The sequence below is a fragment of the Chinchilla lanigera genome, unplaced genomic scaffold (genome assembly GCF_000276665.1).
Source record: "Chinchilla lanigera isolate Chin_1 unplaced genomic scaffold, ChiLan1.0 scaffold00132, whole genome shotgun sequence".
Classification (NCBI taxonomy): domain Eukaryota; kingdom Metazoa; phylum Chordata; class Mammalia; order Rodentia; family Chinchillidae; genus Chinchilla; species Chinchilla lanigera.
The window spans coordinates 845,880-860,417 of NW_004955533.1; the positions used below are offsets into that span (position 1 = coordinate 845,880).

General features: G+C 36.1%; 1 protein-coding gene across 5 annotated transcripts in view; it reads left to right on the forward strand.

Moving 5' to 3' along the window:
* Zfand6 (zinc finger, AN1-type domain 6) overlaps window positions 1-14,538 on the forward strand; it is a 71,831-nt gene that overhangs the window by 21,997 nt on the left and 35,296 nt on the right. For 3 of the 5 annotated variants that reach the window (XM_005410392.2, XM_005410390.2, XM_005410391.2), the window contains exon 2: window positions 10,813-10,973. The exons of the other annotated variants lie outside the window; for them this stretch is intronic. The gene's annotated coding sequence lies outside the window, so the exon portion shown is untranslated. The remainder of the gene's footprint in view (window positions 1-10,812; window positions 10,974-14,538) is intronic. 5 annotated transcript variants of the gene reach the window in all.

Below are 14,538 nucleotides of genomic sequence, written 5' to 3' on the forward strand. Positions count from 1 at the left end.
TTATTTTTCTGTGGGTAATGGCCATTCCTCATTCAAGTCATACCTCTTAGGGACGTGTTTTAGTTATGTAACTATTAGGTGGAAAAGCAGGAGTTGGAACCTGGATGCCCTTCCATATGCATGCCTGTGTGCTTCTCCCCACAGTTTGGCTCAAGGAGCTCAGGGAAATGCTGGTGACTACAATTTATTTGTCAGAATCTCCATCTCTTTTCATCTTGGCATTTTAGCATGCTTAAATGCTTGATTGGAGACAGATTCTCTAGGTTCAAATCCTTTATCACTGCTGTGGTTTTAGTGTCTCCTCCCCCCCAAAATATTGTCTTTTCAGTTTGTAAAAAACGTTTAATTTACCACTATGTTAACTAGATGATTTTTTTTTTTTTCTTGAGGCAGGATCTCACTGTATAGTCCAGGCTGGCCTTGAACTCGTGGGATCCTCCTGCCTTACCCTCCTGAGTATTGGAAGCTGATTTTTGTATCAAAGAATGGGGTGAGGAGGAGGATACATATAAAACTTAAAGTGTGAAAGAGAAGAGAGGGTACTACAAGTATCTATGATGAATGTAGATGCTTAATAGCTGTTTTGTATATGATTGAGCTCCATACCATATTTTATTTTAATAATTTTGGTAGTTCTCTCATAATAAAAAACACCCCATAAAGAAAATGTTGCTAGGACCTTTTCTCCATTTAGATTAGGTGGGTAATCTTTTTAAAAATAATACAATGCAAAATATGAACATTTTGGAATAATAGGAGCACAAAAGCTTTGTTTTATGAAGCTAAACAACCGGGTGTGGTGGCGCATGCCTGTAATCCCAGCACTCAGGAGGCTGAGGCAGGAGGATTGTTGTGAGTTCGAGATCACCCCGGGCTACAAAGTGAGCTCAAGGCCAGCTTGAACTGCATAGTGAGACCCTGTCTCAAAAAGAAAAAAAAAAAAGTTAAACATTTCTTTATATCTTACATATGCCAACTATTTTACGAAAAAAGGAGAAAATAAGCAAAAAACCTATAAAACTCAATTCTCTATGAGAGAACCTCTTGGTAAAGGCTTATTGAGAGGCTTGTTTGGTCCCTTCTGTTAGTGTGGGAGAGTACAGTTGATAGTATTCTCATGTGGATCAGGTCTCACCCTCTGGGAAGAATTGGGACAGAGTGAGTGAAGCTGGCAGTTTCCTCGGAAAGGCTTCCCCACCCCAGCTGCTGTGGCTTGCCCGCTTTGTTTCAGCTTGGTACCAAAACTGGAGTGGGGCCAGTGACACTGGCTTGCCACTTAGATATATGGCAGGTATTTTTCTCATAAATTGGATATCTCTAGGTCGCAAGAAGTATATATTTCATACATGCTTCAAATGTGACAGGCTGAAAATTAGAACCCCTTAAACTTCCCATAACTGAAAAGTATGTCAGGAGCCTGATCCAGTGCTTGCCAAGAGGCGGTTTTCAGAAATAGCAGTTCTACATAAAGACCATCCATTTCTCCTAAGTGGTTGATTTCTTGGTCTTACTATTTTTGGGAGTTTTTTCCTCTTAGGTAATTCCTTGCAGTTTCTTAGAAGTCTGCTTCCACGCCCTGTTTATTTTGCTTATGAAATAACTTCTGTTTGGTGTTTGAGCCCTTTCTTGTGGGAGGAGGGTAGAGGGTTGGTGAGTAAGAGGAGGTCTGAGTTTTCTTTATATAAACTTCCATTTTCCTGACTACTTCTGGATTGCTATAGGGGAAGTGGATCAAACTGTATTGGTACTTTTCTCTTCATCCAGTTACTTAGATTTGGCTTTTCTTCCCTTAAATAAGTCTGTCATGATCATAAATATATTGTGATTCATGATTACACTTCTTATGTTTCACTGAAGATAGAGTTCATGTTCTTATTCTCCTTATTATAAGTTTTGACAGAAACTCTTTATACTGCAGTCTTGAAATTGTAAGTCCCTATGCTCTATTAGCATCTCTGGCAATTTAGAACAAAGCATATATAGTGGACCATATAAAATGGCCATCATCACATCCAGACTGTTAGTTCAAGATGTACCATCTTGATAAATTCTTTGCATTTATTTTAATCTGTACTTCAGAGTTCTACTTCGCCCCAGAATTTGAATATTTACTATTAATTTGAATAGTAACACAGATTTATTTTCATTGTTAGTTTTCTAAATGGTGTAAAGCTGAAACTGCTTGGTCCCTCTCTTCGATCTGCTTAGCACTGGCCATGCTTTCCAATGTCTAGCCAACTGAAGAAATTTGCTGAAATTGCAAGTAATGGTTGTCCAGAGTTCACAGTGGAAAACAATTGTTTTTGGAAGATTTCTTTGGGGGATGCATGATTCAAAATTTCAAGCGACAAACAAGTTTAAAATGTTGGGGTTTTCCTGATATGATCACTAACCATAGATTTCTGTGTGATGTTAGTTACTTGTTGCTGAGATAAAATGACAGACACCTACAAGTTAGAGGATGTAACGTTTCTTTTGGCTCACAGTTTGTAGAGCGGCAAAGTATGCTGCGTCCAAGGCATGGTGGCACAGCAGAGGGGCATCATGGAGGAGAAGCAGTCCATGGCAAAGCAGGCAGGAGATGGCAAAGCAGCAAGCAGCAGCAGAAGCAGCCTGCCTTCCTTCTTTTCCCTCACAGTCCATTGAGGCAATAAGCCTACTGATTGGTGGGACCCACACCCAGGGTGGGGCTTCCTATTATCCACACCAGAACTATGCTAATTGCACTCAGTGGACTAATTTACTGCCACATACCCTTAATCCCAGTACCACACACGCTAGATCTAGCCAGCTCCAAATAGCCCCACCTATGAGTGCATGAGGCTTTGGGGGACATCCAGATAGATACAAACCATAACGTGTAGAACATTTGGATGAGTGTTTCTTAAATCAGGGATCAAGAATATCTTTTAGAGATGCATCTTCTGACCTAACTGTAGTTGAGCTAAATTATTCTGAAGGTAAGTACCTTTACAGTAGTTTGAAGCCATTTTCTTTTCCATTGTATATATGTACTTAACTGTCTTCTGTGCTAACAATAATGTTTCCCATTATGTATCTAAGAATCTTAAGATGTCTTGGAGCTAGACTGTGCTCAGTCTTCATAAGTTGATTCATTAGGTATGGAGTAGACCAAGGAATTTGTGGGCTTCTGATGCAGTTAGTCCTCACCTTGGGGAAACACTAAAGTCGTACTGCATAGAGAAATACATGTTCAGTGATCTTTTCAGAAAAGTTCCAAGCTTTTAAACTTGTTTATCTCTTGAAATTTTGAATCACACTCTCTTTGGTCTTTTGTTCTAGCTGATGTTAAGCCAGGTCATTGGGACTAAGTTCCTAGCAGCACGTTGAGGCCATGCTGGAGCAGTTGGGCTTTCTCTAGCAGGTTTAAAGAGTGATAAATGAGGAGCTATTAAATAGGGCCAATTATTGGAGAAGTGGAAAAGTGGGTACATGAAATCATGGTTCCTAGCAATTTATTTTGTGGCTTTGGCTTCTGTAACTACCCATAGATCAGAAGAGAAAAGCCTGATCTTGGAATGGCTGATTTAGACTTGTCAAATAGTTTACAGGCCAGGTCTCATTACTTACAGGAACTTAGGTTATCAGAATGTTCAGTATGCGGAGTTGAATCGAGATCACCGCAGGCAGTTGTGATTTGCTTTTTGCAAATGACCTATGGGACCATTAAATTTGGAAGAAAATGTAGTACAAATTAGAAAATCTTAAACAAGGATGTCATCTAGCATATTTTTAGATTGTTGATTAACCTACTGCTGACTACTGATCTGGAAAGAGAGAAGGAACTAATTTAAACTGGATTTGTCTGTTCTGTACAGTTGAAGCATTCCCTGATTGAGCCTATGAATTAAAGGTGGCAAAAACTTGGTAATTGATTTTTGCATGGGTGCTTGGATTTCCTGCAGTTGATTTATAATTTAGGGTTTGTTTTTGTGATGTGGATAAATGCAAGTATTCATCTATTATATAAACATTTGAATGTCTTAAACACCTGTTCTAAGCAGGTGTGCCAGGAACTAGAAATTCTGTACATTGTTGACCGAGACAGATGCCTCCTGAAATTTAGTTTTATCAAAATGTAATGGGTTGAATTATACGCTTAATCTCAGCCAGGAAAGTGATGGTGTATTAACATGTGCTTTTTTCCTGAGTAGTGGAAATGTTTTTGTTTTTATAGTTTTCTGTACATGTGTGTATCCCACTGCCAGCGGAGAATATTTATCTGTGAGATAATTAGTTGTTAACCATCACCTAACTTGTTCAGCTTAGATTTTTTATCCTTCAAGTCTCCACCTTAGTAAGAAGTGAGTGAATGAATTCATTGAAGTATTTCATCTTGGCAATATTGGTATTCCTGTAACACTGATAGAATTGTGAAAAGTTGCTTAAATTGAAAAAAAAACTTTAAAAATAGTTATTATTTTGAGCATTTTATTTTGTGGCAAACAGGTAAGAATATTTTAAATCAATTATATTTTTAATATATTTGGTGTGGTAGCATAGCTCAGTGATAGAGCACTCAGCTAGCGTGCATGAGGTCTTGTGTTGCATTCCCAGCACTGGAAAAAAGTTAAAAGATAATTTACATTACTTGTATTTAAATACATATATATGCACATACACATATATATAATTTCAAATTATTTTTAGTTCTCTGAATAAGTCTCTTGTTCTTAAACTATCTAATTTAGGTTAATTTTTAGGTCTTATATTTAAATATTGGTTATTATCCCCCCCCCCCAGGAAATGCAGTTTATTGGTTTTGAATATATGTGCTTCTGGAATTATACTTTTGCATGTATATTTAAAATTAGTTATTACACTTTTCAAGAGAAGGACTTTTTAATGTGGACGTTCCTAGGGAAGTTAAACTTTTTAGGAACATGAATTATTTTGTGATAGAAATTTAATGAGTGAAAAAATTGCACCTGAGGTGTGAAGAAGCTGCTTTTCTGTTTGTCAAAGAGGAAACATTCAAAAAGTCATCTTTAGTTGAAGGACTGAGCTGTGCTCTATTTATTTGAAAGTTAAGGTATCTTTTGTTAGACTGAAATAGTTACTTCATGTCAGTTACACTTTAAAATCTAGCACCAGCTAGTCATATTCAGTAGAACTTGTTGGAATCATAAGCTTCCCACCTGCAACTTTAAAAACTGGTGATGAGCTAGGCTTGGTGGCACAGGCCTGAGATCACTGAGCCCAGGAGTTTGAGGCCAGCATAAGCAACATTGAGAGAGCCTGTGTCTTTTTAAAAAAAAAAAAAGAGATGATGAACATGTTTAAATTTTAATTCATGTTTTATACTTATTATAAATAATTGTATTTAAAGTATAATCCAAGTTCATCTTGTTCAGGGTACCAAATCATTTTTAAGGTGTTGAAATGATGTAAGAAGTGGATATAGAAGAAAGTGAATGAGAGGAAAAGTTTGCTTCTCTGTTTTTGCTAAATTAGGATAATTATTTAGAAAATGAAGATACAGAAGAATGAAATAAAAATTACTTAGAGTAAAACCAGTACTTGCAGAACCTCTAATTCATCATTTATGTGACTCCGCCTTTATCACCCAAACTTTTAATACATCTTGCCCTAGCATAGGTTTAACTCTGTACAGTTCTTTGAACCAAAATGACTATTTTCATTCCTTTGTTTTTTCTTTTAAAATCAGCTTTATTGAGGTATTGCATAACATAAAGTTCACCGGTTTTGTGTGAATTTTACTTTTAAAATGTTTGTATTAGTACATGTTTGCAGTACGTAATGATTACATTCGTTGTGGATGCATTTGCGAAAGACCTATCTTCCTGTTCCCTATTTGTGTGCAGCTTTAGTTATGAGGAGCACAGCAGTTTACCACCACAGTCATACAGGGCATCTCCACGGCCCCAGAAAGTTCGGTTATCGTCAATTTGGACGCAAGCCTTTCTCCCAGGCCTAGCTTTCTGCCTGGGGTCCCTGGATCTGCCTTCTCTGTTACAGTTGTATTTTTGGTCACATTACATGTACATGAAATAATACATTACAATTGCTTGATTCCTATTACTTTCTCTAGAATAATAATTTGGAGATTCACCTGTAGTGTGTGCATAGAAGTTCATTCCTTTCTTTGCTGACTAGTATTCCACTGTATGATACATTATTTGTCTGTTCACCCTTAGTGTATTTGGGTTCTTTCCAGTTCTTGGCTGTTACAAATAATGTCACTGTGAACATTTAGTGCAAGTCTTGATATGGCTGTGTCAATACCAAAGAGTGAAAACTGCTTTTAGATGTAATATTTTATTTCTCTGCTTTGGTAGGGAAGATTTTTAAAAGCCTCTATTAAACCAGAAGTTTTTTTTAAAAAAATAAATAAATAAAAAATAAACCAGAAGTTTAACATTTAGAACAAATAGCCATCTAGTCATCTTTTATTCCTTATCCCCTCCCTCCAAAAAGCTATTGATTACTTTTTCCCTTAACTGGACCTCTCCTAAAATAGTGTTTCTTACTTAAAACTTTCAACTTGCAAGACTGCGGCAGACTTCAGACAGGTGCATTGAGTCCTGGCTGTGATGCACCGTCATCGCCCGTGGTCTTTCTACCTTGTGCTCAGTCTTACTGCGTCAGAGCCTGCTTTCCCTTCTTTCTGTCCCACCCCTTTTCTCCTCAGGCTAGAACTTAATGCCATTTAAGTTACGGTGAACAGAAAAAGCTACAGTTCAAGGTCTGTGGTTCATGATGTCATGTTTAGAGATATGTACTTCAGCTGCATGACCTTGTTGATTTGACTGATTTAATGAATGCGTATGAAATGAGCTATATTTTCTGACTCAACCTAGATCTTATAATTGCCTTGGCAGGTATACAGTAAACATTAATTCAGGAGGTAAGCTCCTTCCTCCCTCCCTCCCTCCCTCCCTCTCTCTCTCTCTCTCTCTCTCTCTCTCTCTCTCTCTCTCTCTCTCTCACACACACACACACACACACACACACACTCACACAGCCATATACATGTCCTGTATTTCTTAAGTTTGGTATTTTACATTTAAAAGTGATTTAAATGTCAGGTTTGAACTGGTTAGAACTCATTTACAGTGTGAGTTATTCTGACTCTTTTATTAGTGTCATCTACAAGAAGCAGTTAGGGAATTGGGAGTTTAAATATAGATCAGTGGGAAAAATTGGAAAGCGAGTAGAGAAGTCTGGCAGTAGTAGTGATTCATAATTGATTATAGTATCTTTTCCAGGTGGTATATAGTGAGTGTGTGCTTCCTCATCTTTTTACTATTACAGTTTTGTTTCCAATCTTTTCTGTGTGTGTTACTGATCACTCATTAGCTTTTGCTATCTGGCACAACCAGAAATAAACTTGATGTGGATTTTGACAGGGAGATACTTGCTACTGCATTCTCAATGAAAGCAGGACAGTGTTCTGTTGGAAAAATTGGTCTCTAACAGCTGTGTAGTTTTGGAAAGGTTGCAGTAGAATAATAACAAGGCTCAGAGGAGTCATGTCTGGTCATCAGTGAGGTGGCACGTGTCGTTTGGCATTCATATCTGATGTTTTAAACCAGAGCCCTGAATAAATAAAGTTTAGATTGCATTTACATTGGGGTTTGAGTATGGCTGTAAGATGTGCAGTCTAGTGTTGTTAGGTATTCAGAATTCTTAGAATATGAGGTTCAAATATTTGTCTTTGAGGTTTTATTATGCAATAATTTGAGTTTATAGAAAGCTACAATGACATGAATAATTTCTATGTGCCACTTGCCTACTAATATTTTGCCTAATTTGTTGTCATTTCCTGTCAGATTTTTTTGAAACCATTAAAATTACATATGTTATGTCCCTTTGTTGTGGGATACTTTATTCAGCCTGTAGCTCCAAAGATCAAGGACATTCTCTTGCCTAAGTACATGACAGCGAGTTAAGGAAATCTGACATTGATAGTTAATTGTCTAATACACAGCCCACATTGATTTCACTAGCTTTCTGGTAATATTCATTATAATTTCTTTCCAGATAAGTATCCAACCTAGAATCTTTCGTTGCATTTAGTTGTCACATCTCTTTATTGTCCTTTATCCAGGAAAATTTCCCCAGTTTTTGTTGTTAATGATACTGACACTTTCAAGGACCATGGCAGACCATTTGTTTAAACAGTCTTTCACAATTTGGTTTCATCAGATGTGCCCATGACTAAGATTGGAAAGTGTAGTTCTGGAGGGAATGTTTATGACGTGTGCTTCTCTAACATCACATCAAGAGGTGCATTCCACTTGTCTCATGATCAGTGATACTAAATTTATCTTCTGGCTAATGTGATTCCTTCCACTTAAATTTTTCTTGTTGTAATAAGAGAATTTATGGAGGGATATTTTGAGGCTCAATGTATGTCAATCCTCATAAAACTATTATTCATAAAGAAATTTGACGTTCCTAGGCAGTTTTGTCTGAATCAGTTACTGCTGTGATGTTAATGGTGGAGATATTTAATCACGACTGGAAGAGGGAACCTGTTCAGCTGCTGCGTGCCTCAGCATTAGAAAATGTTGAGTGTTGAGCTGAAATTTGTCTCCAGAGACTTCTGCACATTGTTTTAAGTACTCTGTGCCACATGAAATAAGCATGCTCTTTTCTTTCTTTTTTAACAGCCCTTCAGAATATGTCCCTTTTTGCTTTTCTCTAGCCTGCTCACTTCCATTTTACATTTTTTCTTAGATGGCTTCCTTGAATTTATAACTATCCCTTTGGGTTCCTGATAACATTTATTAATATCATACTTAAGATATCATTTCCATCTCCAGATACTAATTCCAGATATGGTTTTATCTATCAGTACAATAATAGGTCACTATTTCTCTATAATCTACTGGTATCACTGGATTTTGGAGGCTCATACATCTGACCTCAAGTCCCAGCTCTGTCACTTACTAGCTCTGTGACCATGAACAAATTCCTAATATCTCTCAGTCTCAGTTCCATAATGTCTAAAAAGTTGGTAATAATAGCATTTGCTTTTTAGGTGGAGTGAAGTTTAAATGTGCATGTAATGTAAAACTCTTAACTTAGGTGAAAGATACTCTCTTACCTTATGTGAAAGATACTGTCCAGAGAGAGATACACAAAGGATTTAAGAAATTCAAAAGCTCATAAAAAGTTGTAGCTTGATAGAGTATCTTCCACATAAGTTAAAGAGTTTTACATTACATATGTATATATATACACACACACAGTATAAGTACGTGATAAAGGATTTGTATTGTTTTATAAACTAAAACAGGTTTTTTTTTCCATCTTTTTGAGACAGGGTTTCTGCTGTGCAGTTTAGGCTTACCTTGAACTCACAGCGATCCCACTGCCTCAGCCTCTTGAGCACTGGGATTACAGGCGTGTGCCACCACGCCCAGCCTTAATAGTCATCTTTTATAGCATAGCACATGTGCAATACTTTAGCATTAAATGACACTATTAATGAAATTGGAGTGGTTGGATGTTATTTTTTATGGTATTTTAAAACCATATTGCTAGTATAAATAGTACATTTGCTATGTTCATGAAATCTAAAGTTTTTTCTAAAATTTATATGGAATTTGAGGCCAGTAAAAATAATGTGTATTGAAGCCAGTGTACCTGTAGGGAGAAAGTAGGGTTCTAGGGTTTTCTAGGACATTTTTATATATATACGTATACATATTCATGTACATATTTTGCCTGATGTTTACTTATAATTGTAGGAAAAAATCAAGTGAAAAGGAAAATCATTGAAACATCAAAGCCTAAAATCTTCTCCTGTATGTGGTTTGTTGTGCAATTATGCATTGAAGTTTACACATAATAATACTACTAGAATATTATTTAAAAAGTAGATTGGATAAAGATAGACAACAAAACTATTAAGAATTATCTATCAAAATTTTAAATGGTATTTCATTTTTATCTAGGAATGTATCTTTTAAAAAATTGACCTGTTATGTAAGGGTGGTTTTAAACTGAAGGTCCTCCTGGCTTAGCCTCCCAAGTGCTAGGATTGCAGGTGTGCACTACCATGCCAGGCTTGAGTTCTTTGAGTTAGTTAAAAACTTTTTTGCTGTTTATTTCTGCAGAGAAAAATGTCATTATGAATGCTTATGGGGAGTATATTGTTACTGAAATGGACAAATGACAATTTTTATCATATCACAGTTTACTCCCTAATTTATAAACCTCTTGGATTTTTGTGTTTGGCTTATGAAAATGTGAGTAGAATAAAATATTTCTTAGGGAAATGCAGTCTTTTTTTTTTTCCCCAGAGAGGCTTTCTACCTTTTCATTAACCTTGAGGCAATGAGGGTACTATAGAAGTTGAACTTATAGGGGAAGGTGCTACAAGCTTTTATGGTAAATGTGATAACAGGACCAGACACTCATAATTCCTAGTTAGAAGCTATCACGGGATTGTACTCGAGACCCTCAGGGCTCTGCAGTGTTTGTAAAGATGTTCTTTAGTTGGTGGCCAACGAGCTAACCTTTAGGAAAACTCAAAAGTACCTAGTTTTGTTTACTTTGGGTTTAAATGATTATATAAAGTAATCTTTGCTTACTTAGCTGGTGGCTTGGTATAGAAAAATGCATAGATTAAAGGTATATATTGTTACTTTTTTACATTAGTATCAAAAACAAAATGGTAGAATTTTTTTATTTCTTAATTTTACTTTAGTGTCCCTTTTATGTGGCTATAATAGCACTCCTTAAAATTTGAGATGATTAAAATGTGGCACATAATAAATTTTAACTGTCTCAACTGTTTTCATGTTAAATGTGTTACAGGAATGAATCTGAAGTCTGCTGCAGTAAAACACTGAAGGCTTTAAAATGTTTTCTTGCATAAAACTCAAACTTTAAGTAGCTGCTTATGAGGATAGGGAAGGCAGGAAGCTAATGTCTGTCTCAAGATACAGGACAGCTGTTTGCTCATCAACCTCCACTGTGTGAGTAGAGACTTAAGCCTGTAACCCTATGTCTTTGGACGTAGAACTTGATTATTTTAAAGTCTAAAGTGCTTGCAGATACACTTAAGTCAGTATTATAAGACATTATTTAGGATCTGTGGGAGTTTTTTGTTGTTTCTTTTCTGGTGGGTAGGATGCTGAGGGTTTAGTGGGTGGTAGATTTTTATTTATAAAATACTTTGGTGTAGTGATATTTACAGCTGATGCCATTAACCACCATTTATCTTTTTTCAAAGTTATTCTAAGCACTGGAATCTGCATTACTAATTTTTTATTGTGAAACGGAAGATTATAATTCTTCAGATTGCAGTTTATTTGTAGTTAACTTTAGCCCTTTAAAGTGAATATTTTGATGAACTAGCCATAAAAAAATGTATTTTAGGAACGTGGCATTTGAGATTAATATAGAAAATTGCTCCTGAAAGTAAGTTATTAATTTAATCAGCAAGAGTATTTACTTAAAATAAAGGAACTTTTGCTCCTAAATGTAGTGGACATGTTTTAAACTTGCATTTTATTTTTAATAGTCCTTTGATAATATAAATCCCTGTTGAAGAAAAGTAGTCCCCTCCTGCCTTTTTTCCCCCTCTTATTAAAAGTTATCACCTCAAGAATCCATTTGGGAAGGTGTCTTTTTGTTTTTTCTACTTTATTCATTTTTTTTTTCCCTTCAAAGATTTTAAAAATGAGAGTTTAAACTGGATGTCCTCTCCCTTTAAAGTAATATGCATGGTTTAAACTGATGGGGTCATTGAAATGTAAAATACTACATTGAACAGGATGAGAATGTAGATAAAATTTATAAAATTTTGTTAACTGCTTAATGAGGCATGGGGTAAGAAGGATGTTGCTTGCATGGTGCATTTGTACTTACCACGAGCTTACTCTTGTTAATATCACAAATGTGTTGTCTAAAGCAATAATCAAAATGGGTTATCTTTAGAATTAGTGAGTAAGAAGACAGAAAGCAAGTGAAGAATAGACACTGAGTGTGGATATTTGTGTGAAAGTAGTTGAAGGATACATGACAGAAATGAGGAAAATGTATGTTAGCTTCCTTCAAAAGTAGTGGAAAACTCAAAGGTTCTGTGGATACACAGTGCTGTCTGAATTTCCAGAGATCATCTGGTTCCTACTCTTATAATCTCTTTGCTTAATGATCCCAAACCTTACTTTAATGAAGTTTTAAGGTCCGTAATAGGAGATCTAAGTCTCAAGTCAGAGTCATTTGGCACTTCACTTTTAAATCCAGGTTTAATTTGGGGCTGCTGTTTCGTTCACAGTATTTCAACAGTATTCCCTTCTCTCTTTAAATTAGTGTCAGAAATAAAATTAAAGGTGAAGGAGGTCTTTGGAACGTACTAATGAAACTTTGATTTTTAAAATGAGATTAGACAGAACACAATAGGAAGAAGAGAAGCTTTCATAATTCTAGAGCAGTTGGGAGAAAGTTGTATGATAGTAAATTGGTCCTAAATTTCATTTTCTCCTTATTTCTCTGAGATGATTCTCTGTGTTCTGTACTACTCTTCTACCAGGGCATAGAGGAAAGTGCTAAGAAGCAGTTAATTAATTTTACTGAGATAGAAAGTGTAAGTACATGTAAGAGTATATGAGCACTTAAGTAAAACTCTTCTACTCCTTCCTCTCTGTCCTTCCTTACTCATTACCTTATCATAGTAGCTAGGCTTCTTATTGATGGACACTCTTCTGTGACATAATTTTACCTAGATTTAAAAGTGCATTTTAACTTCTTAGTTACTGTTGTATTACGCAGTATGATTAAGATAGAGTTCCTGAGCAATGTTAAGGCCACAGGATGAGTTGGAGTAATAGGCTGTAGAGTCAGGCTGCCTGGTTCCAGATCCTAGGTGTCCTTTTAATAGCCAGATGATATTGAGCAAATTACTTAAATCGTTCTGTGCCTTGGTTTTCTAATTTGTAAAGTAGAGGAATAATTTGCAGATAGGGTCGTTGTAAGACTGAGTTGTCAAAATATACAGATTATCATGATTTTTATTCTTAAACATCTCTTTCTTTTTTGAGGAGGAATACTAAGTAGCATATTATAAATCCTCAATGTGATAGATTTTTTTGATACTCAGGATCCAACTCAGGACTTTGTATCTGCCAAGTGACCATTCTACCACTGACTTACATCCCTGGCCGCAAAGTAACAGATTTTAAGGCTTTAGGATTGAGAATTTAGAGTTCAAAAATTCTCATTATCAGTTCAAGTATCATGAGAAACATCCCCAGCATAGCAGAATAGACATCTTTATTTCCCCAGTATCCTGTTCACATTCTCAGTAGCTGTATGTAGCTTAATGGCTACTGTACTGGGCAGTGCTGTTCTAGGTTGTTAGATATACTAGACAGTGCATGTATAGTAAGCATGAAATTTATTGGTGATACAGCTGTGTTTGACTAGAACATACAAGATTGGGCCTTATATCAGTTGTAACTCCATAAAGGAAGAGAAAGCAGCAGAAATATTTCTTTAGGACTCTTGTTAGGTATATTTTCTCTAGGTTTTAGTAAAGTTATTTTTAGGCTAGTTACAAAATTCATTATGATATATTTTTAAATGGAGGTATTGACAGTTTAGTCAAGCATATTGCGAGTATTGAGATCTATCAGTTACTGCTTTGGGGATCAAAGTGAACCATTTGTTTTATGGAAATAAAAAACTACTATTTATATTTAGGTGCTAGTAGAGTGCTTGTTAATCTAGAAATACCCTTGAAGACTGACAGTATTAAGGGTAGTGCAGTAGAATCTTTCAGGAAGGCCTAGGTTTCATTTCATGCTTTTATTGTAAGGGAATCTGTCATCTGTTTTTAGATCATGGTAAAATAGTCAATTTTAGCACTGATAATCACACTGTGTGTTTAGAAGTATGATGAGTGTTAGGGGAGAAGCCAGGGGTAGAAGTGTTGTCTTAGGTTTTCAAAGAAAGCACTGTTGACTAGATTTTAATCAGGGACCAGAACACATGGGAACAGAAATTATTTTAACTGAAGAAAGAAAGAAGGAAGGTTGTTAAAAAGATTTATGGGAAATCATCTGGAACTAAATTACCAATTTATAGCCTTGGTACTTTTTTTTTTTTTTTTGGTTTTTCTCCGGTACCAGGAACCAAACTCACGACCTTGCGCTTGCCAGGCAGGCACTTTGCCGCTGAGCTAAATCCCCAGCCCCCTAGCTTTGGTACTTTTTAAGTGTCTGGTATTCTATGTTCTCAACCCCAGCCCCTGACTTCAGACAGACACACTGGGTAGCATTCCCTCAAGACTAGTTAGCTTGTCTAGAGAAGGTTGTTCCTGATGCCCAAAGGGTACTAAGAGTTAAGAGCTTTAGGTTGTACAGATTGTGTTAGAAAAGAATGTTAACCATGGAGGCAGTGAGTGGCATATATAATTTCATTTCCTTTATGTGATTAAGAAGGGGTGTGTATCTGGTTGGGAACTGTGGTACATACCTATAATCCCAGTGACTTGGGAGGCTGAGGCAAGAGGATCACAAGTTTGAGGCCAGCCTGGGC